A 26,396-nucleotide genomic window follows, 5' to 3' on the forward strand; every position below is an offset into this window, starting at 1 on the left:
CACCCGAACTCAAGCTCTGCTTGCTTTGCTTCTCTGTCTTCCCAGAGAATGCTGTCATTAAAAAAAGGGAATTAATCTACTGGTGGATCGGTGAGGGCTTCGTAACACCCGCGGGAGACAAGACCGCCGAAGAAATCGGCCATGAATACATCCGCGAGTTAATGAACAACCACTTGATCGAGCCGTTGCCGGAAGTAGGATCTCAAGAAGCAAAGTGCTGCAAAATGCACCCTTGGGTTCGACAGATGGTGATTTCTGTCGCTAAGGAAGCTCAGTTCTTCGACTTTTATCCCATGGAACATCCCACCTCCGAGAACAATGAAAGGTCGGGGAGTCGCCTCGAAACTTCCTCACGATCTCGTCGGGCATGCTTAGCGACAACCAGTCGTCAAGGGTCTCCAGATCTAGAAAGACTGTATCACAAAGAGTTGCTGACACTATTCAATGTTGATGTTTGTTATCTTGATTTCAGAACGGATACATTCTCGAGGATGACGAAGCTAGTGGTTCTGCAACTAGGCAGGTGGAAGAGATAGCCCAAGCATCACATCGAAGTGGAAGATACCGGTTTCCTTGAAGGCTTGAGGGGTATGAAGCACTTGAGGTATCTGAGCCTCCAAGGCATATCTAGAATAACGAATCTTCCAGCTTCCATAAGCAAGCTCACCCACCTCACCATCTTGGACCTCCGCGCGTGTCACAACCTCGAGGAATTGCCTCCCGGGGTAGCGTCTCTGAAGAATCTGACTCACTTGGACCTGTCCGACTGTTACTTGATAGAGTACGTTCCCAAGGGGATCGGCTCCTTCTCCGAGTTACAGGTGCTGAAGGGATTTGTTATCGGTAATTCCAAGATCAATGACTCATGTACGCTAAGCGAGTTGGTTGAATTGAAGAGACTGAGGAAGCTAAGTATCAATATAGCAAGCGACGCAGTTGTTGCGGAAGGTGAGTTTGATAAATTGCAACAGTTGAAGGCTCTTCGTTCCCTAACCATAACATGGGCAATAAAAGAAGAGAAGCAGGACGATAACGGTATACGGTCATCGACGGACGCAGTTGCAGAAAGCCTGGAGTCCATTTCATTTCCTACAGACCTCAAAAAATTAGACCTCCGATGCATCCCTCGTGAAGAGGCACCAAACTGGCTCGAGCCCAGAAAACTGGAGAATCTGGAAAAGCTATACATCAGGGGAGGGAAACTTAATCGATTACTGTGGGATCAACAGGATCCCACCTGGAAAAAAGTCCGAGTTTTGCGTCTGAGGTTCCTAGACAGCTTGGAGGTGGAGTGGACCAAGTTGCGGACAGCATTCCCATGCCTAGAATATCTTAATGTAGTTAATTGCCCTCGGCTCAGGAGGTTCCCCTGCAATGCTCAGGGAGACTGGGAGAAGCGAAAGAACCACCCCTGATTAGAATTTTATCTTGTGTTCTTTCTCATGTTGGGGATAAGTGATTGATTAATGTCCTTTATTAGTGTTTTTAATGGGAAATAAAAAGCTAAACAAAATAGCTAAGAAGGGAAATCTAAAATCCGTCTCAGCTGGGAAATTTTCTTGCAGAGATGAAATATAATCAAATTCAGCAGAAAACCTTTAGACATTATTTCCTTCCCATTTCACACTTCTTTCTTTTCCGTGGCTCTTATTTCTCCTAATTGATCATGTGCTATGTAACAATGCATTAATCTATATCTTTTATATTTCCTTCCAGAAATTCTAAAACAGTTTGTAGGGCATGGAGAGGAGAGCCCATCTGATGACTATTTAATCCTGATTCTAAATGTGGATGATCTCATTTTTCCTTTTTTTTGGAGCAGTAAAAATGATAAAAGGATTCAAGCGCAGGGGAAACTACAGACCATGGTAGCAGAGAGATGTATTTTGGGTTTTTTATCAACACCATCTGTACAAAATTTAGTGTTGAAATTACCTGTGGCCCACTTCCTTTCCAGCTTATTTGTTATGCTTAAAAAATGGATCAGTAGGTGAGGGTGCAAATGACTTGCTATTCTAATCAGACTTTAAAAGATGTTGCAATTCAGGCTTATAATCCCACTGTCTTTAACAAGACTATCCGGGTAAATTTTCCCTTTCATCATATCAATTTTCTGTTTGCTTGCAGTGCAAATCTGAACCTAAAACAATTTTTTTCCTACTTCAGTTTTGCATCCCTTTGTAATTATGATTTACACTCCTATCTGAAACCTAAATTTGTACTTTTTGTCTCATTTTCTCATTGTCAGTGCAGATTTTGCATCTCAAAAACTTTGTGCCACCTTATTCCTACCTCAATTTCTCTCATATAAAGTGGGGAGTGGGGACTATATCATCTTTCTTCTTATCTCACTCCCAGTCCCAAACAAATAACTTTCCTCCTACTTCCATTTTCTTTCATATAAGGTGGAGATCACATTAGTTTACTTCCTATTTTACTTCTCACAAACAAATAACATAGAATCAAATCTAAAAAAAAAGTAAATCAGAATATACTCTCAACTTATTTGCACTTCCAGCATTTACACCATTGCAAATGAAATTCACACCACAAACAAACTGAGCCTTACCAAAATAAAAAAGGTTACAGGCAGTGGGGTTTTGTTCAAATACTTTTCTCTTTTAAAAGGTCGTCAGAATGTCAGATATAGTTTTCTGGGTTTTGTTCAAATGCTAAGATCTCCCCTCGGGTTTACTTAACCTACCCCTTATAGTTTGGGATTAAGTTATTCCACCCCTCCCTACTATTACCTGTTAGTTTTAGCTAGTAATGGAACATGCTCACGTGCCATTTCGATCTTTTAAAAAATCCATTTTACCTTCATTTGGCACGGATATCAAATGGATAAAAATTTCACCATTAACTTTGTGTTGGGTATTAAAGGTTGAAAATAGGTTCATGAAAAACTAAAAATGACAATAAAAATTTGAGATTTTAAAACTGTATTCATTGTTTATAAATAAGGATGCTTTTATTAATTTATATTTTAAAAGTAAAGCTTCTATTATTGTTAAGGGCATTTTGGTGAAAAAACTATCTCTGTCTTGTTTTCTATCTATTTGATTGAAACTCCAGTGGTTTGGTGGTCAAAAGGGATATAACACTTTGTTTATGTCTTGGGTTGAAACAAATTACTATAATTTGCCCCGCCTATGAATCAATCAGCATTTTCACAAATTTAATAAATGAAGGCCCTTATTTTCATATTTGTTATTAATTACTTTAATTTTGAATCTATTAACTCTTTTAAAATTTTGAATATCAAATTGTACCCCCATGAATGGATTGTTGAAAAATCCACCTAATCATTCAAATCTTTGTTGCAAAGTCTATAAACTATATGCCCTCTGTTTGAATCATCAATCATAAGAACTTACTTCAATTTTGACTGTAACTCCAAGTAGTATCTGGTAAGAGGAAATGAGGAATAAGTATCTGAATGAAGTTATAAGTAATTCACCCAAAAAGAAAATCACCATACCTTTCTTCCTAGTCTTGCATGAGGTAGGGTTGCAAACGGATCGGATCAGATACAATATACCTAGATCCAAATTGGACTCATTAATAGATCAAATCTTATCCATTGGATTTATATGAGATTCTAATTGAATTTGGATTGGAATTGGACATTAAATAACATTAATGAATTAAACTAATAATTATATATTGTTATTAAAATAAACAAAAATGACTTTCATTGTATATCATCAACAAAATGATTGAAAAATAACTTGTATGAAACTTAAATCTGTGATTCTTTAGTAAAAAGACAACATCCAAACCAGTTTTACTAATAAATAAAATATAAATCTTATATATATATATATATAAACTGAATTAGATTGAATAGTGGTGGATCCAGATTCTTTTCAATTATAAATGAATTGAATCTGGATTACCCTTAATGGGATCAAATTTGAATTTGGACAAACAGATAACATTTGCATCCCATGTGAGGAAGGTCATCAGGCTTAGAAGTGTCACACATGATCAGGATGAAATGTACTGCAACAGTTCTTTACTGTTTGTCTCTTTCATCTTTCAAGCTCAACTTTGAGCACAAGTCATGGTGGAAAGAAAGAATTGCAGGATGGATTGGCCAGGACAGAGAGGACAAGGGGCTTCTAACTCTTCAAGCTTTTCCTATGTATTGCGATTTTTGGTCTGAGAAGGAAACCTGGGTAAAACAGCATTCTAACTGTAGACTGCCTACACAGAAGCTTGCTATTTCCAATCAATCACGCAACTGGGCAACATGGTCCAAAAATATTTTGTTGGGCATAAGATGTACTTGGAAGTAACTTACCTATAACATTAATTTATTATAAATGACCTATTGTTTCATAAATTAGCCTTTCAAGTGCATTCAAGAAAAATAATAATTAACAAACAACATATCAACCAATTACTTGATATTCTGAAGAAAAATAAAGTTAATTTTTCCCATAAGTTGCAAATTACACACCATTCTTCTGATTATAATTCTTAAAGTTACTGTAAGGCACTATACGTAACTGGATAATCCAGTTTACGGTAAAATGTAGGAGCAGCAGCAGGCCATTAGTCCCATTAACTGCCAATGGACCATTCTCACTTATCACCATCAATCATGTATAATTTAGTAAATAAAATGAAAGCTACCATCTTGAAAATCATAGGCAAGAAAGACTGGCTTTAAGCAGTAATCTAAGTTGGTTAGGCAAAGCTCACCAGACTTGGCATATATGCCACAACCAATCAAGCGTCACCCCTGCATACAAACCTCCCAGCAGACACAATACAAGCAAACTTCCCAACGTATTTTCCTCGGTCCCTACAAAAACAAAACTCCATAACCTTTGATTAGAAAAAATAAAAGCAAGAACAAGGGAAAAGAACAGCATCCTCAATACAACTTTAATTGTTTATGCTTACAAGTTAACCAAACTTTTCCTAGCTAATAGTATACTTGATTACCTTTTGGTGCTGCAATGAGGACACAAACAGTTAGATAACCATTGGTCAATTCCAAGAATAACATTAACATGATCATCCGGCCTTGCTCTCCATATTTAGCTGTGAAGTTGAAAGGTGGGATGAGAAAAAAATGAGAAAGAATTGCAATCATTAGGCCCTTCTGTGACTTTAAGAGTCAGGATTTTTATGAGGGATGCATCTTCCAATAAGATCCCACACATTATACATCGCAATCAGAACAAGTGCATACCCAAAAGATCACCAAATATGAGACATGATTTGCACAGAAAAAGAAAACAAAGCCATTACACACAATGAGGAGGATATTTTCCTTATGAAAAAAGAGTTAATTTTTACACTTTCAGGTACTAGTAATTAAGCACGTGCATTGCACGTGAGAAATTTTTTTAACATTAATTATTTGAATTTTAGATATATCATAATTAAGATAAAAATTGAAAATTAACAAAAGTAACAATATGATTAAAAATAAACTCAAATGCTTGTAATAAATGTGCACATGCATTGCATGTGGAAATTTTAAATTACAATAACAATTATTATTATTAAATTTTGTATTCCATTAATTTTTGCTATAAATAAAAATAAATTTTATTTTAACAATTATTTTTATTTATTATGATGAATATATAGCATTATAAATGTTCCCAAGTGCAATAGAATTTTGTGTTTTATCTTTTTTAAATATTTATTATTCAATTATGACATCATGAGTTTCTTTGAAAAGTTGGACCATTGACCAACCATCTAGATAAGAAAATAGCTTTACTTTTTTATTTGTTTTAAATTATATATCATCTACATTATATAAATAATTTTTACTTATTATACTTAATTTTTGTTTGGCATAATTAATATATAACTTTTTATATATTATTTTGATTACTTGTACTTTTTTATTTTTTAAAGATTTATTATTTAAATATCATATCATCGGTTAATCCATTTGACCCAAACCACTAACCCACAACCCAAAAAGGAAAACAATTTGGCCCAAATTTTTTCTATTTTTTTGTTATTATTTATATTTTCTATTTTTTAAAATTTTATTATTTGACTATGACATCATTTTATTTATAGGTTGGTTTTAACTTTGGCATTCCATTTTCATCATTAATAAAATTACTATACATTTCATATGTATTTTCGTTTAGTATAATGAATATGCAATGTTAGAGATATGTCCAATTCTTTTTATTTTTTGTATATATTTTAATTTTGTATTATTAAATATGACATTATTTATTAACCCATTTGACCCAAAATGGTTGAGTTGCTTACCCACCATTGGGAGGGAAGAAAATAGTTTTGTTTTCAAATTATTTTTCAAAATATTTATTTTTATAATATTAAAATTAATTTTGTGGATTTAATGAGTATACCTTAGTATGAGATTTAATAAGAGTGAATAGGAAAATAGTTTTATTTCTAATTATTTTTAAATTTTACATTCCATTTCCATCATTAATAAAAACATTTCTTATTTATCATACTTATTATTGTTTAATATGTTGAATATATAACATTAAAAATGTTCCCAATTTTTTTAATTTCTATATTTGTTGCATTTTATGAATTTTATTATTTAGTTGTGACAACATGGATTGGCCCAATGGTTGGGTTGCTATATTGCAACCTAGGCGATCAGGGTTCAAATCATGGAAACAGCCTTTCTGTGTATTTGCAGGGGTAAGGCTGCATATATCTATCCCTCCCCAGACCCCACATTGGCCGGAGACTCGTGTTCTGGGCTGCTCTTTTACTATGACGTAAAATAACTTGATAATGGTCATATGACTGAATTAAACTAAGTTCTTAGTTGAACAAAAACAAATAAAATGTCAGTTGAACAGACCCCTGATGTCTATTACTTTAGTGCAAGTTGAGAAGCAAAAGAGAAACTCTTCTAGTTGCAATCATAGTTTTAGTGTTGAGGTTCTTTCACTGACAAATTGAACAGGACTTCAGCCATTTATTTATATATATATATATATATATATATATAGGTAGATAGATAGATAGATAGATATTGATCAGCTTTCTTTGAAAAATAAGCTAGAAAGGGAAGTTGTGGGAAAGTCCTTAAGTTATTCTTTGTCAACTTTACCATTTTCAGTAATTTTACTAGAAACCAAATGCAGCTTAACTGTTTTTTTTTTCATATTTTAATCTGTTATTATGGATGTAAAAAAGAGAGAACTGAGACATGACAAAGAACTTCTGAAATTCAAATCTGAAGACTGCAAAGAAAGGTGATGCCTAATACCAACATTATGATGATCTAGTTACAAATTGTTTCTTATAACCTCACAAGATATCTATTAGTGCTAACTAAATTTTTTCTTCTTGAATGTCAATGATAAAATTTCACTATCCAGCATCCTATTCATTTATTTTCCCTTTTCCATAATGAAATCTGCAGACTCCTTGAAGGATTTTGAGAAACTTCATGCTATTATTTAGGAGGCAAGTATGGAATAATATAACCATTACGGGAACAGTCCCTGGAAAACATCCCAAGGAGAAGGCCGAGAGACATTAAAAAAATTATACAATCTTTAGAACTTACTGCTTAATTTAAGAGGATCTCATAGATAAAACTTTATAGCCATTTTTGGAGAAATAGAAGTTAAGCAACGTAAAGATTTTTGTCCCTTTCTTTGTTTCTTTGTTTCTTCTTTATTTATTTATTTATTTTTATCTTGAGAGGTCAGTGTCATATGCACATTGTTTTCTATCTCAAATTCCACCAAGCTATTAGTTTAATATTTATTGTCCATTACAACAGTATTAATAGAAGAAAAAATAATATTTCTAAAAAAGTAGCAAATGTAAATTTATTCTATAGAGATAAGGACGTCCAGCAATTGATATATTACATACTAGTGCCCTTGCGAAGTCCATCCTTAGAGTTCTCAAAGATTGCTATCATAATTAGCCCTAAAAACCTGAGGTGATGCAGCCATTCCAGCTAAGAAAGACTGCAAAATCCATAATAACATGATAATTCGTAAATCTTGAAATGTGATTTATTCAATTTGGAAATAAATATGAAATTCAGAGGATATACAAGACGCTAACCACAATTATTTATTTGAATGAATTCGGGGCACATGAAGGAGAGGTCTCCAACAACCATTCCACCCTGAACATGAGCATCTGCAACTCCAAAAACACCACTGATAGCATATATACCAATATAAGTCCCAATTCCCCCTTTGCCAGATTTAGCCAAATCCAACTATTACATAGACAGAATAGGATAAGTTGGATTGGCAGGAAATAATGGTGAAATATAGTAAAATGGATAGTGTATGAAATATCAAGTCCAGGTGTTTCAGTTCACAAAGTTGTTCGAACAATGCAATACAAGAGAATGTTGATAGAACTTACAATGAATACCAACAAAGAACTAATGAATAAAAGGATATATAAAGTTAAGTTTCGCCTCTTGTATTAATTTTTGTCTCATTGTATGCTGATCATGGAAGACTTCCAAGTGTGAAGGGTTGGTAAATGAGAGTAAGAACCTTAGTAGGGTGGTAGCGCTGCAAAGGAATGAACAAAATGTTGTACCTCATTATATGAGCCAAAATGAAATAACAGTGAAAAGTGTGTTTAGAAATATGTGTTAGACAGTTTTGTATGCCCTTATCTTCAATCAAAATGATGTACTTTATGAGTTTATTGTAAATGAATAAAAGTGCATATTTGATTCATGTTCTCTTGGTATGTTTCTGTGTAATACCCTTAAACTAGACACTTAATGAGACTCGTGTTAGTATAGAATGTTCACAGCCAGTGGGTCGGTCTGGGGAGACCTATCCTGACAAGGCTGACACTATGGTGCCACCAAGTCGGTTGGGGTGGCCTGTCTCAGCTGCCAGGGTGAGACCCTAAGCACATACAGTGTAGGATTAATTGAATCTTTGAACTGGACCAAATTTCTAGTATTGCCCTGGACCTTAGAGATTGATGGGCAAAACTGGGAAGTGACACCCGACCCCTAGACTCGATTATGATATTGCACTAGGTGTCGGATTGGGTTGTCTTTGATATACCAATCAATGAGATCCTTAGCGGGGGTCAAAACCTGGGTATGTTGGGACAATCTGAGAATTCATCTGAGTGGGTGATCATAGTGACAGGATCAGCCCCTTTATCGGACAAAGGTAATGATCGGGGATGCACTCTCACTGATGGAAACCAAGACTGTCGGCAGCTGATTTCAATCGTTGAGATTTAGTTTGCAAAATATATTTTGTATGATATATATATATATATATATTAAGGTTTCTGAATGATTTGCAAAAGGTTTTAATTCCCGGGATCCATATAAGAGAGAGCGCAACACTGTTCCTTGCAGCCGAGGGAGAGGTCATCTCTTGTCGGGCAGTGTATGATTATTATGGCCTGAGAGATTAAGTGTAAGACCATTGAGGATAATACCTGATGGGCTAATCTTGCATCTGCCCACAGTCCCTGGGTGTTACAAGGTGGTTTGGCCCAGAGACCACTTAAGGTAAGTGTTGGGCCCATAGAGACCATGAGATGGTTTTCAGAGGGTGCACTGTCCATAACAGTGTATTCGGCCAGGCCTTGTAACAAAGACTGGGCCGAACCCATGTGGCTGATGTGTAGATCAATGTTAGGGTCCCACGCCATACAAGGAAGCCCAACTGGGTAGCAGATTAGAAGGCTAAATGAATATATAACCTTAAATGGGCTTTAAGCCCATTTCAAACTGGGCTAATTTGATTAGTCACTTAAGGGGCGAATTCTGAGATGGATCAGCTAATAGGATTGAGCCCAGACCCTATCCACTTAGAGAGTCCAAGATCTAAATGAGATTTAGATCTGGAAGCCTTCTAATCAGATTAGGAGATGGTTGATCTAATTTGTAGATAAGATAAGGGTTATCCCTTATCTTAAAGGGACTTCTAATCCAAATATGATTTGGGTTAGCAACTCCTAATGGGATTAGGAGCTGATCCCTTTAAGATTATAAAAGGAGAAGGGGGCGGCAGCCTTTAGGCATGCAAGCTACACACTCTTGTCTTTAGAGCTGAGATTACAAGAAGAGATAATTTTGCACCCTGCAAATACTCTCTTGTCGCCTCCTTCCTGTAGCCGCCGCTTACAGCAGTTCGATCTTCAGTTCTTGGGAGAAATCAAGATTTGATCTTGATACCAATCTTTTGGAGAAAAGATTGGTGGGAGTTGTATTCATAAGCCGTCCAATTGATTCTTGCAAAGGGTCAAGTTCTTTTGGAAGAACACTGCTGATTCTGCTCCACCCTACACTGCGCCATCTTCAGTGGGAGCAGATTTTGGATCCTTCCTCGGGCGTGAACACCTCCATTGGGAGATACTGCTTCTCTGTATTAGGTATTATCCCTCCCTACTCCTTTTGGTTCAGATCTGGTTCAGTTTATAGTTCAAGAATGATCATTGAAAATATGATTTTCTAAATAGGGAATTCGATTCTCAGTTGAAGGGAGAGAAAAAATTTTGAAATTCGCCCCCTTATTCTGCAATCTTTGGGCGTCCATGTGATGGATATCCTAACCCCTCAGTGGTATCAGAGCCATGTTCAAATCTTGAACCATTCTGTTTCAGATCTGAACCTGCACAAATAGGGAGAAGGCGTTCTACCCAATTTGCACAGATATGGTTTTTGGGAATTTTGTTCCCAAAATTGATGGGCAAATAATCTGAAATTAATTTTATATAAATGTGATTTTTGTTTAGAATAGTTCTATATGATTTTCTTGATTTATGGGTTGTTCGTACAAGAGGAGATCGAATTCTTGATTTGCGCAGGGAGAACTGCAAGTTTGCAGTTTCTTGATTTATTTATTACATTTGGTCTGTAAATATATATATATTTTTATTTTTAGACTCAATGTATAGGCATTCGATCTGATGTAATTATTAATAGAAATAGGATTTCTATTTTATTTTATTTTGGATCGAAGATGGCGGCGTAGAAAGGGAGATTTCGCAGAGAAGGAGATTTCGCAGATGGGACATTCGCTATCTGTGATTTGCAGTTTGTGAAATTGCAATCTGTGATCTAACCTCTGTTTTGCAGGATGAACTGTGCAAACAGCCCTGATTAACTGATTCTTGATTTTCTTTTATCAGTTATTTAATTTCAGATTATTTTCTTGAATTAAAGATTTAATTAAAGATCAATCCCTAGACCCATTCGAACCAAGATTGGTTCAAACTATTTGGACCAAATCTAGGGTTTAATCAAGGCTGAAAGTTAGCCCTAATTTTCCCACTAATGGGCCTGAGGATTGATATTTAATTAAATGGTTAATTTGGCCCAACCTGTAAAGGCCCAGTTTTAAATAGTTGAAACTACTAAAAGCCCACTTCAAAGAATAAAGCTATATGGGCCGAACTGGGTAACCCTAATTCAGCCCATATACCTAGATAATATTAATGGTTAATATTATGGATTTAAAATGGGATTCCAATGGGCCTTACAGATAATTAATTGATTGGATCAATTTATCCCTACATGAGATGTTTGGATGTGTGATGTGCTACGTACATAGGCCATAAGTACTTGGCCCATGCCCATTCGACAGTGGCTCTTACGCACACCATGGCTGAATGCACATCATTGCTATGGTGTCCCTTTTGGTCATTGGATGACCTCCCTTAGTGGTGGGCCCCACACCTCATCAAGAGGTTACGTGCGGAATCCTAGCCGATTTAAGACCCACTGAAATATGACCTTATGAAAGTCAGTGGAAGCCACTTTGGTTTGACCTAAATCAAACTAGGGCATAATAACTGTTCCCTCCAGTTAATATGAGAGCATGTGATAGGGAGATTCATATGATGAACTCTTTAAAGGCGTTCCATCATTGGCATGAGGATGGGTCCTTCAGTAATGAGGAAACGCACAAGAAAATGGGCTATCCATTTGCTGTTGGGCTTGTCTAAGTGTTTCATAAGATGATAGGGGCGTCATAGACCGATGTGGGAGGGGCTTCACCAGAAAATGGAAAATCTCTCACGGTACCTTGGCGTTCACGATATGATGGGTAAGCACTCACTGGACCTTCATAGAAAGGTGGTGGGGTTATGCAGCTGAAACAGTTGGCTTCATGCACCCTATGTGATTTCCCACATTTCTAGAGACAACTCGTAGTCTCCGTCACTAAGAAAGGAGGAAAATCTCAGAGATGAATAAATGGAAATGGATCGTAGATTAAAATCCATATTTATAAAATGAACATGAATAAAATTAGGTTGTGGACTGATGTTTACTCTTTTATCAAAAAATGGCAAACTATGCCGACTATGCCGACTGGTACAAGAAACATATGCTGGTCCTAGCTTCTGAAAAGCTGGACAAAGTGGCAAAGAATCCTACCCCGGAGCATCCGGGTGACAGGGCTTCTGAGGCCCGAAGGAGAGACTATCAGGAATGGGAGGAGAAAAACTCCCTTGCCCGGTGTTACATCATTGCCTCCTTGGACAACCCAATACAGAGGTAGTTCGATCAGATCGAACTTGCCAAGGACATATTGGACAGTCTCAGGATGATGTATGAAGAGCAGAATCATTCAACTCGACAAAAGGTCTTGAAACAGTTCATGACCGCACAAATGTCCAAAGGCCAACAAGTTCACGACCATTGTCTTCGGATGATGGGATACATCAACGAACTGGAGGCTCTTGGATCTGGGCTGGACCTTGCGACCCAGATAGATGCTATCCTTAATTCTTTGCCTCCTTCCTTTAATTCGTTCATCATAAACTATAACATGAACAAGTTGAATGTCAGCTTGCAAGAGCTTAGTAATATGTTGCAAAGAGCCAAAGAACTAATTAGAAAGGATGAGCCTGTAGTTATGCTTGTTGAAGCTAACAAGACGGGCAAGAGAAAGAAGAAGGCAAAGAAGTCTCAGAAGAAAGCCACTAAGGGTAAGAAGCAGAAGAAAGACAAAGCATTGGATGCCTGTCACTTCTGCAAGAAGACCGGCCACTGGAAAAAGAATTGTCCTGCCTACCTGGAATCCAAGAAAGGTAATTTCGAAATTTGTGTTATAGAAACCAATTTATTGGTAGCTTCTGCGTCCTAGTGTATTGACTCCAGGGCTTCAACTCATGCGTGTAACTCACTGCAGGGGTTCAAGGTAAGCAGAAGGCTGAGTGAAGGAGAAGTCACTCTCTACTTGGGGACTACTGCAATTGTTGCAGCCGCGGCCATAGGAACCGTGGAGTTATTTTTTAGAGAATAAACTATCGTACTGAAACATTGTCTTTATGTACAAAATTTAAGGAGAAATTTGATTTCTGTTTCAAAACTGTGTGCAGATGGTTATTCTGTCTTCTTTAGTAATACAATTACTATTAAAAGAAATAACAGATTCATCGCATACGGGGAACTGGAGAACGGTCTCTATGTTCTACATCATTCTCTAGAAACTAACATAACCAAAACTACGTCGGCTGAAATCCCCAAGAAGAGAGCCCGTGATACAGTTAATCCCACGTGTCTGTGGCATTACCGACTTGGCCACATCGGTGTTGACCGAATCACAAGGTTGGTAAAGGATGGTCCTTTGGATTTTCTAACTGTAGAAGATCTTTCCACTTGTGAGCCTTGCCTACAAGGCAAGATGACGAAATGGCCATTTAACGGTAAGCCTTTAAGATGTACATGCACACTTGACTTAATACATACTGATGTATGTGGTCTCCTAAGTGTTAGGACACGGAATCAACACGTGTATTTCATCACCTTCACAGATGATTTCTCACGATATGGTTACGTGTACCTAATGAGACACAAGTCTGAATCCTTTGAAAAGTTCAAAAAGTTTAGACAAGAGGTTGAGAAACAGTTAGGGAGAATAATTAAAGCCTTTCGATCTGATCGAGGTGGCGAGTATCTCTCTGACGAATTCAGGGACTACATGAAAGACAATGGGATAGTGTCACAATTAGCTCCTCCTGCTACACCACAACTTAACAGTGTTTCAGAGATGAGTAATAGGACCTTATTGGATATGGTCCGGTCACTTCTCATACACTCAGAGTTACCCACATCCTTTTGGGGTTACGCATTAGAGATTGCGATTTACGTGCTGAATCGGGTTCCAACCAAATCGGTTCCGAACACTCCATATGAACTTTGGACCGGAAAGAAACCAAGTGTCAGACATTTGAGGATTTGGGGTTGTCCAGCACACATTAAAAGAATGAGTGCAGACAAGTTGGAATCCAAGACCAGCCGTTGCCTATTTGTAGGCTACCCAAAAGGCTCTGTAGCTTACCTATTCTATGACCCAAGTGAGCAGAAAGTGTTCCGCAGTCGAAATGCACAATTCTTGGAGACCGATTACATCATGGACACCCATCGTTAGGAAATTGTTCTTGATGAGGAGAGCTCAGGAGCAGTGGGAGATGTCCCACAAGTTCCAGGTAGTGACCAACCTAGAAGATCCACTCGGGTATCCAGGCCACCAGTCCGTTATGGTTATGACCAGGATAGTTACCTGGTGGAAACCTTGACTAGTGAGGAAGATCCCGTGACTTATGTGGAAGCTATGTTGGACATAGATTCCCAGAAGTGGGTGGAGGCCATGAGAGCAGAGATGGGCTCAATGGAGACCAATGGAGTCTGGACTCTAGTAGATCCACCATCTGGGGTAAAAGCAATCGGTTGCAAATGGATTTACAAGAGGAAGAAGGGCCCCAATGGTAGGGTTGAGACCTTCAAAGCTCGTCTAGTGGCGAAAGGGTACACTTAGAAAGAGGGCATCAATTATGAGGAAACATTTTCGCCTGTGACCATGCTTAAATCCATTAGGATCCTGCTAGCTGTAACAGCATACCATGATTATGAGAATTGGTAGATGGATGTCAAAACTGCATTCCTGAATGGAGATCTTACTGAAGATATCTATATGCAGCAGCCGTAAGGCTTCATAACTACGGGTCAGGAAAACATGGTATGTAAACTGAATAGATCCATTTATGGACTTAAGCAAGCTTCTAGAAGTTGGAACATCCGTTTTGACTCTGCTGTCAAATCGTTTGACTTCAAGCAGAATCCGGATGAACCCTGTGTCTACAGGAAGTACAGTGGAGATAAGGTTACCTTCTTGGTTCTGTATGTAGATGACATTCTACTCATTGGGAATGATGTAGGAATGTTAACTATGGTGAAAGTATGGCTTTCACAGCAATTCTCCATGAAAGATCTTGGAGAAGCCTCCTATATATTGGGTCTTCGACTCTATAGAGATAGATCGAAGTGGATAATAGGATTATCCCAATCTGCCTACATTGACAGAATAGTCAAAAGATACAACATGGAAAACTCCAAGAAAGGAAATGTTCCTTTCAGGCATAGAGTCACTCTCTCCAAGAAGATGTCTCCCAAGACTTCTGAGGAGATTGATGGCATGAAAGGCGTTCCCTATGCTTCTGCCGTAGGGAGCATCATGTATGCCATGCTGTGCACTCGTCCTGACATTGCTAAGGCAGTAAGTGTAGTAAGTAGATTTCAAGCCAACCCAGGGTAGGAGCACTGGACTGCTGTGAAAAACACACTTAAATACCTTCGAAGGGCAAAAGAGTTTTGTCTAGTATTTGATAGTAACTCACTACAGATCCAAGTGTATATAGATGCCGATTTCTAGTCGGATCCAGATGATAGAAAGTCTACATTCGGATATGTTTTCACGATAGGATCATGTGTTGTTTGCTGGAAAAGAAGCAAACAGGGGTCCACTACAGACTCTACGACCGAGGCCGAGTACATTGCCGCAAGTGAGGTTGCCAAAGAAGCCGTGTTGATGAAGAAGTTCGTTCATGAGTTGGGAGTAGTTCCGTCCAGCACATCACCCATCCCATTGTTGTGTGACAACAATGGAGCTATTGCTTAGGCTAAGGAGCCACAAGCCCACTCGAAGTCAAAGCACATCGAGAGGAAGTACCATGTACTAAGGGAGATTGTTGGTAGAGGGGACGTCCTGATTCAGAAGGTAGCGTCAGCGGAAAATGTAGCAGACCCATTGACAAAGCCACTATCACAGAAAGTTTTTGAGAAACACGTGGAAAGCATGGGACTCCGGCTAGTATCTGATTGGACCTAAGTGCATGTGGGAGCTGTTAGATAGTTTTATATGCCCTTAGCTTCAACCAAAATGATGTACTTTATGAGTTTATTGTAAATGAATAAAAGTGCATATTTGATTCATGTTCTCTTGGTATGTTTCTGTGTAATACCCTTAAATTGGACACTTAATGAGACTCGTGTTAGTATAGAATGTTCACAGCCAGTGGGTCGGTCTGGGGAGATCTATCCTGACAAGACTGGCACTGTGGTGCCTCCAAGTCGGTTGGGGTGGCCTGTCTCAGCTGCCAGGGTGAGACCCTAAGCACATACAGTGTAGGATTAATTGAATCTTTGAACTGGACCAAATTTCCAATATTGCCCTGGACCTTAGAGATTGATGGGCAAAACTGGGAAGTGACACTCGACCCCTAGACTCGATTATGATATTGCACTAGGTTTCAGATTGGGTTGTCTTTGATATACCAATCAGTGAGATCCTTAGCGGGGGTCAAAACCTGGGTATGTTGGGACAGTCTGAGAATTCATCTGAGTGGGTGATCATAGTGACAGGATCAGCCCCTTTGTCGGACAAAGGTAATGATCGGGGATGCACTCTCACTGATGGAAACCAAGACTGCCGGCAGCCGATTTCAATCGTTGAGATTTAGTTTGCAAAATAAATTTTGTATAAGATATAAAAGATATATATATATATATATATTAATGTTTATGAATGATTTGCAAAAGGTTTTAATTCATAGGATCCATATAAGAGAGAGCGCAACACTATTCCTTGCAGCTGAGGGAGAGGTCCTCTCTTGTCGGGTAGTGTATGATCATTATGGGCTGAGAGTTAAGTGTAAAACTATTGAGGATAATACCTGATGGGCTAATCTTGCATCTGCCCATAGTCCCTGGGTGTTACAAGGTGGTTTGGCCCAGGGACCACTTAAGGTAAGTGTTGGGCCCATAGTGACCATGAGATGGTTTTCAGGGGGTGCACTGTCCATAACAGTGTATTCGGCCAGGCCTTGTAACAAAGGCTGGGCCGAACCCATGTGGCTGATGTGTAGATCAATGTTAGGGTCCCACGCCATACAAGGAAGCCCAACTGGGCAGCAGATTTGAAGGCTAAATGAATACATAACCTTAAATGGGCCTTAAGCCCATTTCGAACTGGGCTAATTTGATTAGTCACTTAAGGGGCGAATTCTGAGAGGGATCAACTAATAGGATTGGGCCCAGACCCTATCCACTTAGAGAGTCCAAGATCTAAATGAGATTTAGATCTGGAAGCCTTCTACTCAGATTAGGAGATGGTTGATCTAATCTGTAGATAAGATAAGGGTTATCCCTTATCTTAAAGGGACTTCTAATCCAAATATGATTTGGGTTAGCGATTCCTAATGGGATTAGGAGCTGATCCCTTTAAGATTATAAAAGGAGAAGGGGGCAGCAACCTTTAGGCATGCAAGCTACACACTCTTGTCTTCAGAGCTGAGATTACAAGAAGAGATATTTCTGCACCCTGCAAATACTCTCTTGCCGCCTCCTTCCTGTAGCCGCCGCCTACAGCGTTCGATCTCTAGTTCTTTGGAGAAATCAAGATTTGATCTTGATACCAATCTTTTAGGGTCAAGTTCTTTTGGAAGTACACTGCTGATTCTGCTCCACCCTGCACTGCGCCATCTTCAGTGGGAGCAGATTTTGGATCATTCCTCGGGCGTGAACACCTCCATTGGGAGATACTGCTTCTCTGTATCAGGTATTATTCCTCCATACTCCTTTTGGTTCAGATCTGATTCAGTTTATGGTTCAAGAATGATCCTTGAAAATATGATTTTCTAAATAGGGAATTCGATTCTCAGTTGAAGGGAGAGAAAAATTTTTGAAATTCGCCCCCTTATTCCGCAATCTTTGGGCGTCCATGTGATGGATATCCTAACCCCTCAATATGGTAAGGTGTTTTCTAAACCATATGATCCACAAGTTTTTTCCTTGCATATCTGTATGACGAAGAATTAACTGGATCATCAATCCACAGTACATCTTATGGACTTCTTTCTATATGCTCACCAAGCCAAGAGATGCTGATGTATATGTTCAGTAAGTCTACAAAATCCACAAGGACTAGGCAATTTATATTGCTTAGGAGACTTAATTTATAATAGTCTTAATTTATTGGAACATTAATAAATTAAGCAAGAAGCATTCATAATAGCTTTCGGATGCTTTTCATTGAATACATTTCATTTACTTTTGATTTATTTTGGATATAAGATAATCTATTCTTTTTATTTTCACTGCAAATAAGATATTCTATTTATATCTACCTATTTCATTGAACCATAACCTTGGAAACTGGCAATTGCATAATCTCTTGCCTGGGCACCTCACTCAGGCGGCTCCATCGCCTAGGCTTACCTAGGCATTCAGAGGACATTGAAATGATCCATTTAACAGCATAGCTGGTCATGATCAAAAGATATTGCCATAAATGAACTTGAAATATAAAATTTTAGGGTATCTTGGCTACTAAGTCAATTCAGAGGCACCTAAACAGTTTCTGATCTACTCGGTTCACAGACAGGCCAAATTTATTTGGAAGAAATAAATTTTCCAGCTAAGACTACAAAATACGCTTTTGTCTATTGGAGATTAACATTGGCAATAAAATTGTGGTGATTGAAATCTTGACCTATCTTCTACCAAAAGAAATAAATCTTAACCTATCATATGGAAGACAAGCAGGTTAGCTATCTTGAAGACAACTGTGCAAAAGTGGATAAGTCATGGTTAGATCTAGATGGAAATTCTTGATCCCCCCTGTTAAATATCCAACAGGTTGTTTGCTTCGTTTTTGGGTTTTTGCCCTCTTTTAAGTCTGCTAACAGGAAAAATCATTTCTTTCTCTTTTTTCTTTTCTTTCAGAATATTGGGCCATTTGATAACTGTTGAAGTGGATGAATTGAATGACTCGTAGCTTTGTCTTTAGTGGATAAAATATTTCAGCATCAATCATCATCATCTAAGCATTGTCCCAACTATATGAGGTTCGCTACATAAATCCTGTTTCACCATTCCATTCTGTTCCGTGCCACACCCATTAGTGGATAAAATATTTAAACAGTAAAATATTCAAAAATATAATAATCAATTCAATTTCATCTTCAGTCATTAAGGAGCAAACAACCTCCTTAAGAATTTATTCACCAAAGACAAAGCAACAAGTCATTCAATTCAGCCATTTCAGCTGTTATCAAATAGACCCTAAAAACTAACAGGTAGATCTGGTTCAGTTTTGGGTTTGAAGGGTTCCTGTTCTGTCCAACCTGGATTTTCAAAAGGGAAAGAGGAAAACGAAAAGCTAATCAACCTAGTTTTCCATCAGGCCGGCTAGACACACAATCCAGTTACGCATATTCCCCAAGTAAGATCTTCTTCCAGACCAGCCATTGCCAACCAAGATCCAGAACTGTGTATAGTATCTTTCTTTGAGAAGAGTTAGGTCAATTTCCTTAATATGCCAAATGCCAAAAAGAGTAAGACATACAAGCAATGTTTGTTTACATTGACAGGCGATATGGAGAGTTACAAAGCATAAGATAATATAATACCAAAAAGCATGAGACATAAAGAGAAGGGAAGTTCACCATTTACCGGAAACAAGTGAACAAAGTAATCTTCAATTGTTAGCATACTGTTCCACGAGAAGAGGCACCCATTTCCAAGAAGCCAACATACAATGATTGCAGCAGTCTCCCCGTGATGGTCATAGAAGAACCGTATCAGGAATTTTTTTTTCAAAAATCCAGAATTGTATCTCCAGCGATAAAATTCCTTCTTCCCCTGTGTAAAGCAATTAAGGTTTTTAAATCACAAACCTTATGCTTGATTGGAGTTTTACTTCCACCAGTTGTAGGCATGTTTGCTTACTAGCAAGCAGTATCTACATAAAAATAAGGCATTGGCATTGGACCAGTTAATATTAGAATTCTTTAAAACCTCAGAGAAAGAAAAGAAAACCACCTCAGCCTAGAAAAGAGATTAGAATATTGCTTCTGAAGTCTGGACTAAATTTGAAGTGTTATATCCTTAGGCTTTCCTCCACCAATCTAAAATAGAAGTCTAATTTAGATTTCAAGAAAATCAGAAGATAACCTGAAGCACAGATATGTTGTGATAAAATTTATTATTTCACAAACCCACTTCATATTTGCTGCAATATAGCCAGACTAAGAACTTAAATAACTCATTCAACAAGAGAAATGTTACACAGATATCAACTTAGAATTTCATGTCAAAAGTCATAAAACCACCAAATATAATAGATAAAAGTTCATAAAACCACCAAATATAATAGATAAAAGTTGAAAAGTTGGATATCTTACGCTGTCGTGACGATCAAAACAATCCCAACACTGTCAAGGTCTAGCAAGAATGGAAATACAGAGTATAACAAATTGTAGCCGATCAAACTATATTATAAGTTATAACAGTATGCGAATCCATTATAGAACAATTCACTTACCAGACAGAAATACAGAGAGAGATACTAAACTCTGAAGTGTAACTCTGAAGTTAGGTCAATTTCCGTTTTACAAAAGACGGAACATCATTTGGCAAAAGGGTAAAATACAAAAACCTTCCCGGAAGTTTATAGCAAGCATAAAAGCCTCCCCTCAGCTTTTAAGAATTCGGCAAAATCCTCTCTTCCGTTATTGACACAGACAGAAAATCTAAGGCACTCGGTTCTCTGTTTTTTGGGTCGCCGGTCTAATTCTAAACTAAAATCCAACTTGACATTGCTCTTCCTTATTTTCAAACAACAAACTGGTTCAATTCTCTTCCACTTTGCTGTACTTAATGGGTACACCATTCAAAAGTAGAACATCTTCCTCTAAATTTCTTCTAAGTAGGGGTGAGCATTCGGTTTTTTTGGTTCAAAGCCGAATTGAAAAAATCAAAATTTTAAAAACCAATCTAGTGAAATGAAAAACCGAAATTGAAATGTACTAAAACGAATTAAACCAAACCAAAATTTTTTCGGTTATTTCAGATATTTCGATTAAAACCGAAATAATGGACATGGGCATGAAGCACATGTGCTATGTGAAACTGATAGAGTTATCAAAACTCAAAATCACTTAAAAGTTAAAACCAAAATTGTCACTGTAACATTATCAAAAGCTCCACCACTTCTATCCTCTGATTTCTAAACACAAATAAAAGTCCCTTACAAAGAAATTTTGCAATCAAAAAGTTACAACTGATGGGCTCTACTGAGATACTCTGACCTATACTAATATTGCAAATCATTTGAAAAGAAAATACTGAGTTCTAGCCTTCTAGGTTCTATCAAGAAAAGAAGAAGAAAATACTGAAATCATTTTTGTGTGCCTACTTATAAAAAACTCTATTATTAAATATCCAAAATATTTCATAACAAAAAACACATAACCGATAAGAGATGTACCACTACAGTAGGGCATCGATAGAACCACATGCATCGGGCCACATCCACAAGCACAAATTGGGCATTGATTGTTGACTTCCATACTGCATAAAAAAACAAGCAAACAAACACAAGCACATTACATGCAGAGGTTTTCAAATGTTTGGTAGCAAAATATCATTTACACAACCCATTCATAACCAAAGTGTTATTCTACTAGTCAGTGTTGCATTATTCATAACAAACCATGCAAAATAAGGCAATCAAAGTATATCCCAGGCCATTTGATTGGATGAGCTATTTGATTTGCAATTATTTTTCGTCGAAGTTCTGCCATTTCCGGCATATTATCTGCATTTACTTCATTCTTGACCGGTTGATGTCCATCTTCTGGATCTTCTTCCACTTCATATTCATTAAAAAGATCATCATCAATCTTATTTCTCTTAATTTCATTTCAGACAAAATTGTGAACCACACATGCAACAACCACTATCTTGCACTGTGTTCTCAAAGAAAATGATGACGTGAGTTTTAAGATTGGAAATCTTGCTTTTAGCACACCAAAGCACCACTCTATATAGTTAGGCAAGTTTGAATGCCCATTTAAACTCCTTTCTCGCACCCTTAGATGTCTTTGTCTTTGAAAGTCGGACAAGTGGTATCTCTCTCCTTGAAATGGTACAAGAAAACCAGTTTGGCTAGGGAACCCCGAATCGACAAGGTAGTATATTCCTATGATAATAAAACACACAACTAATGGAAATCCAAAAAATGGTAAAAAATTTTACCTTGCGGTATGAGAGGAAAACCAACATTGGGTCTAGTTAGTGCTTCCAAAAAAGCACGTGAATCATTGGCGGAGCCTTCCCATCCTGCATACACAAATGTAAAGCACATATCAAAACTACATACACATACACATTGTGTGGTCACTTGCTTCCTACCACAATACAGGATTTGTTGGTTTGCTGGCACACTTGCATAAATATGTATCTCATCTATGAATATTGGCTTACTTTGAAGAATGGATACAACTTAGGATTGGTAGCAACCTCTAGAGGAGTGTCAAATGTAGTAAGGGGTGTTATAAGACCGAGTGCCAGTTTGACAATTGCATTCAACACATCCTTGAAATGACGGTGCATTGTCTCACCAAAGTGCTGCCAAAAATCAGCTGCCATCCTATTGGATAATCAGTGGCACATGATCGACAAAAAAAATCCCATCTGCTCCTCGACTAATATAAACCTAGAATCTTTCAATAGCTCATTCTCCATTAAAATTTTACACAAGTGAATGAACACATGAGGCTCCATCCTGAAAACATCTTGGCACCTTTCATGGTGTCCATTAAGAACTACGAAGATATACCTCGCACCTCTATCCGAATCTATTCTTTTTGTCTCCTTATATAATTTTCATGATGCCAAATGATATTTGTCAGGAACATGTAAAATAACTAAATCACCTCATCATCGTCAACATTTGTTTCAAAATAAGCACTATTAACCACAAGTTCAATTAGTTAAAGTGTCCAGAGTAATCAAATTCAAGTACTTAAACATGCTATAGCTCGAAATAGTTAACACCATAGGTTTTAAAGTTCAACAAAACATAACAAAAACAAGTTTAACACACATCATATCTAATCCTCCTCCTCCAATAACCAGATTCTTTTGTCTTCTTCTATAGTAATAAATGTTTCCCTCCAATTCTGATCTTGCATCTACTTGATTGCCCTCATGTATAATTGCTTGCTCAAATCTTCCATACTCTGAAGAATTTCTTGACTCTTTCTTATAGAGAAATCTGGAGTCACTATCTCTTTGGATCCACCCATAGTGTTGGTTGTCTTCTGTCTAATGTAAGTTGTGAAAGCCTGACATGTTTCAACTATGGCTTTATTTGTGGTGCCTTTCTTACGCTTTCTTTCTTTGGGTGTGACATTATGTTTGGAATCTTGTTGCACACCGCGATCATCTATCTAATTCACCCATCATTGTAGGTAGATCTTGTGTGGAGTCATGTAATGGAGTCAGTGGAATGCTTTCTAATCCATCCACGAACGAAGCTTTATCACTATCTTTCATCAGCTTCTTCATGATCAGTTTTTACATCTCCCTATTTACTAGATAGAGTTGTCCCACCCACAGTAGTTGTATCACCATAAATATCACATAGCTCCGGCCACATGGGACAACCGGCAGTGCCAAAATGGCTTTGCCTTCGGATGGTCCTCAAGTCCATGCATGATAACGTACAACATTTCATCATATATTGTCTATCTATAACCCAATCAGTGACTTGTATTATTAACAAAAAGAAAAATCAAAACAAATTCACCTACCCTGATATATGCATCCCAAACCTCATCATCAGCCGTCACAGTGCGAGTAATCGGGTTATATCCAAACCCAGTGTGCTTTAGTAACTTCTCAAATTCCTATACACCAATCTCATCTCAGTTTGTTAAATTTGTTTCAAAACTGCATGCCTGAATAATCATTACCATTTTTCTCACGAAATTGCTTCCTAATGACATTCCAACTAGCCTTGTTGAAGGTTGTGGTTGGTCGGTTTCCCTACTTGAACTCTTCGTGCATCAAGGTGATGAATACCCTCTCATCTCTCACACTCCATCTTGCTACATAATAACGCTTGTCCTTTTCATCATCACTCTGACTTGTAGCAATCTCCTTCCCTTTTTGTCTTGATGCGCGCCATCTGTTCGTAAACCCATTACATATCATTCCACAGTTCTAGAAACATTCTAATAGAGAAGTTACAACATGACATGCCAAAAACTACCATAGAGATGTTACAAAAAATCCAATAAATTAACTTATGGCATAAAGTTTTGACTCTTTTGTCCACCAATACCAGCTTAATTATGTCACTAGATATTCTACATAACTAAAGAAGAAATACCCATTATTTGATCCTTGTTCACAATCCAATGTTGGTCCTAGTTATTGGCTTACTTAGAAGTAGTAGACTGGGTATTCTTCTAACCTTTGGCATCAGCTTGTTTCAGACATTATAATAGCATCAGCTTGTTTTAGTCCTTATAATCAACGAAAAGAAAAAAAAAAAAAAAAAAGAAAGAGAATTGAAATCCCCATAAGCTGAAATCAACTTTCGGTCATGGTGGGTGTATGAACTTGTTTCAGCTGATTTGCATCAGCTTGTTTCGGTCATTATAGTCAACTTTCAGTTGATCATAAAAAAAAAAAAAAAAAAAAAAAAAAAAAAAAAGACATCAGAAATGCCCATCAGTTGAAATCAACTTTTGGTCATGATGGGTGTGGGAGCTTATTACATCTGATTTGCATCATATTGTTTCAGAAATTATAATAAACTTTCAGTCGATAAAAAAAAAAAAGTCAAACTTATTTTTTGTATGGAACTTAATCCATTGAACCAAAAAAAAATCATTTTCACAAATTGGCCGTAAGAAGAAATTTTCATTAAAATACAATAACAAGATTGCATCCACATTAGAGTAGAATTTCTGTTTCTTGTTTTTATAAATTTTGGCTCATGGGAGTAACCGAGTCATTTTTACGTCTTTGATGTGGGGTCTGGTCATTGTTAAAGTTCATTCAAAATTTTAATGTCAATGGTCAATAAATTAGAAGCTGCAATTTTTCAAAAATAAATAAATAAATAAATTAGAAGCCGCAGTGGTTTTGGTTTCTCTTAGTAGGGTATGAACCCAAACCATCCTAGTTAAGCTAGGCATATTTTTTACCATCTGATCTCCATAAGGAAAAAAAATGAAAAATAGAATTTTCCAAAGAGCTTGTCTTGGTGTTCTCTTTGCAAATCCTGATTTTCTTCTATTTATCTCTCTAATCTACCACTATCTTTTACTCTCGTCTCCTCCAACAATATCAAGTCTAGTGATGTAGGATGAACCCCATAGATACTTTTTCATCCCACCAAATCTCATCTCCTGATTTCATAATTTTTTATGTTACTTCACAACCTAGAATTTTCATCCTTATATAAGACAGATTCAAAACTACACCAAACTTGGTCAAGCATTTACATCCATTTAGGGCAAATTACCTATCATGTTTCATTGAAAAATTCCAAACATAGATGGAACTTGATGCCCTATGGTCAAGCATTTACATCCATCTGGAATTACTACTATATCCAATCAAATGTGGAGTCCAAGGCAACTCATTGTAAAAGATGATGATCAACGAAACAGAGTATCAATGCTTCATTGAAAAGCTGAGATCCACCTTCCGCCGAGATTTGGAGCAGCAAGTTTTGGAGGAGTTCATTGTCGAACGAAAGGTTAGTAGGGTTTTCTATTGTTTAGTGCAGAAAACCGAAAACACCTCTTCTCTCACATGGATGTCCATCACACGTGTTTGTAAATATGGGTTAACGTAGTGGGAACTGTGCGTTCCCTGAACACATTCTTTGGGAGCGTCAAATTTTCACTCGCAAAGAACTAGAATTTGGGTGCTATTCTCACGAGGGAACAAGGTGTTTTTTTTTTTTTGTTTTTACTGTACCAAACGTGCTTCTGCCACTATTTTCAAAACCGGATCGGACCAGATGGTTGGACCAGAAAAACCGGGAACCGGGAACCGGTCACCTGACTGGTTCTGTTTTCCTCCAAAATCACTTTTTCCTCTAAAACCGTTGATTTTGGTCAGCAAACCGCTGAACCGGCCGATTAACCGTTTGAACCGTTTGAACGGTTTTGATCGTTTTTCATTTTTTTAATTTTTTTAACTTTTTTAATTTTTTTGTTAGAACGGGTTGGCCGTTCAGGTGGAATGGTTGGACTGTTCGAATCAGTAACCGGACCCCTGACCGGTTCGGTCATCGGTTTGTTTTTCTACT

The 26,396-nt window shown here is 37.4% G+C and overlaps 3 pseudogenes; 1 reads left to right on the top strand and 2 right to left on the bottom strand.

Moving 5' to 3' along the window:
• Positions 1 to 58: 58 nt before the first annotated feature.
• LOC148877972 (uncharacterized) lies at positions 59 to 1,617 on the top strand (annotated as a pseudogene).
• Positions 1,618 to 4,706: 3,089 nt separating this feature from the next.
• LOC148877973 (equilibrative nucleotide transporter 3 pseudogene) lies at positions 4,707 to 5,482 on the bottom strand (annotated as a pseudogene).
• A 2,370-nt stretch (positions 5,483 to 7,852) lies between these two features.
• Positions 7,853 to 22,711, bottom strand: LOC148877974 (equilibrative nucleotide transporter 4-like; annotated as a pseudogene).
• Between the last annotated feature and the right edge of the window lie 3,685 nt (positions 22,712 to 26,396).

Source organism: Nelumbo lutea, chromosome 1 (genome assembly GCF_056320005.1).
Source record: "Nelumbo lutea isolate HS-2025 chromosome 1, American lotus-T2T, whole genome shotgun sequence".
Lineage (NCBI taxonomy): Eukaryota > Viridiplantae > Streptophyta > Magnoliopsida > Proteales > Nelumbonaceae > Nelumbo > Nelumbo lutea.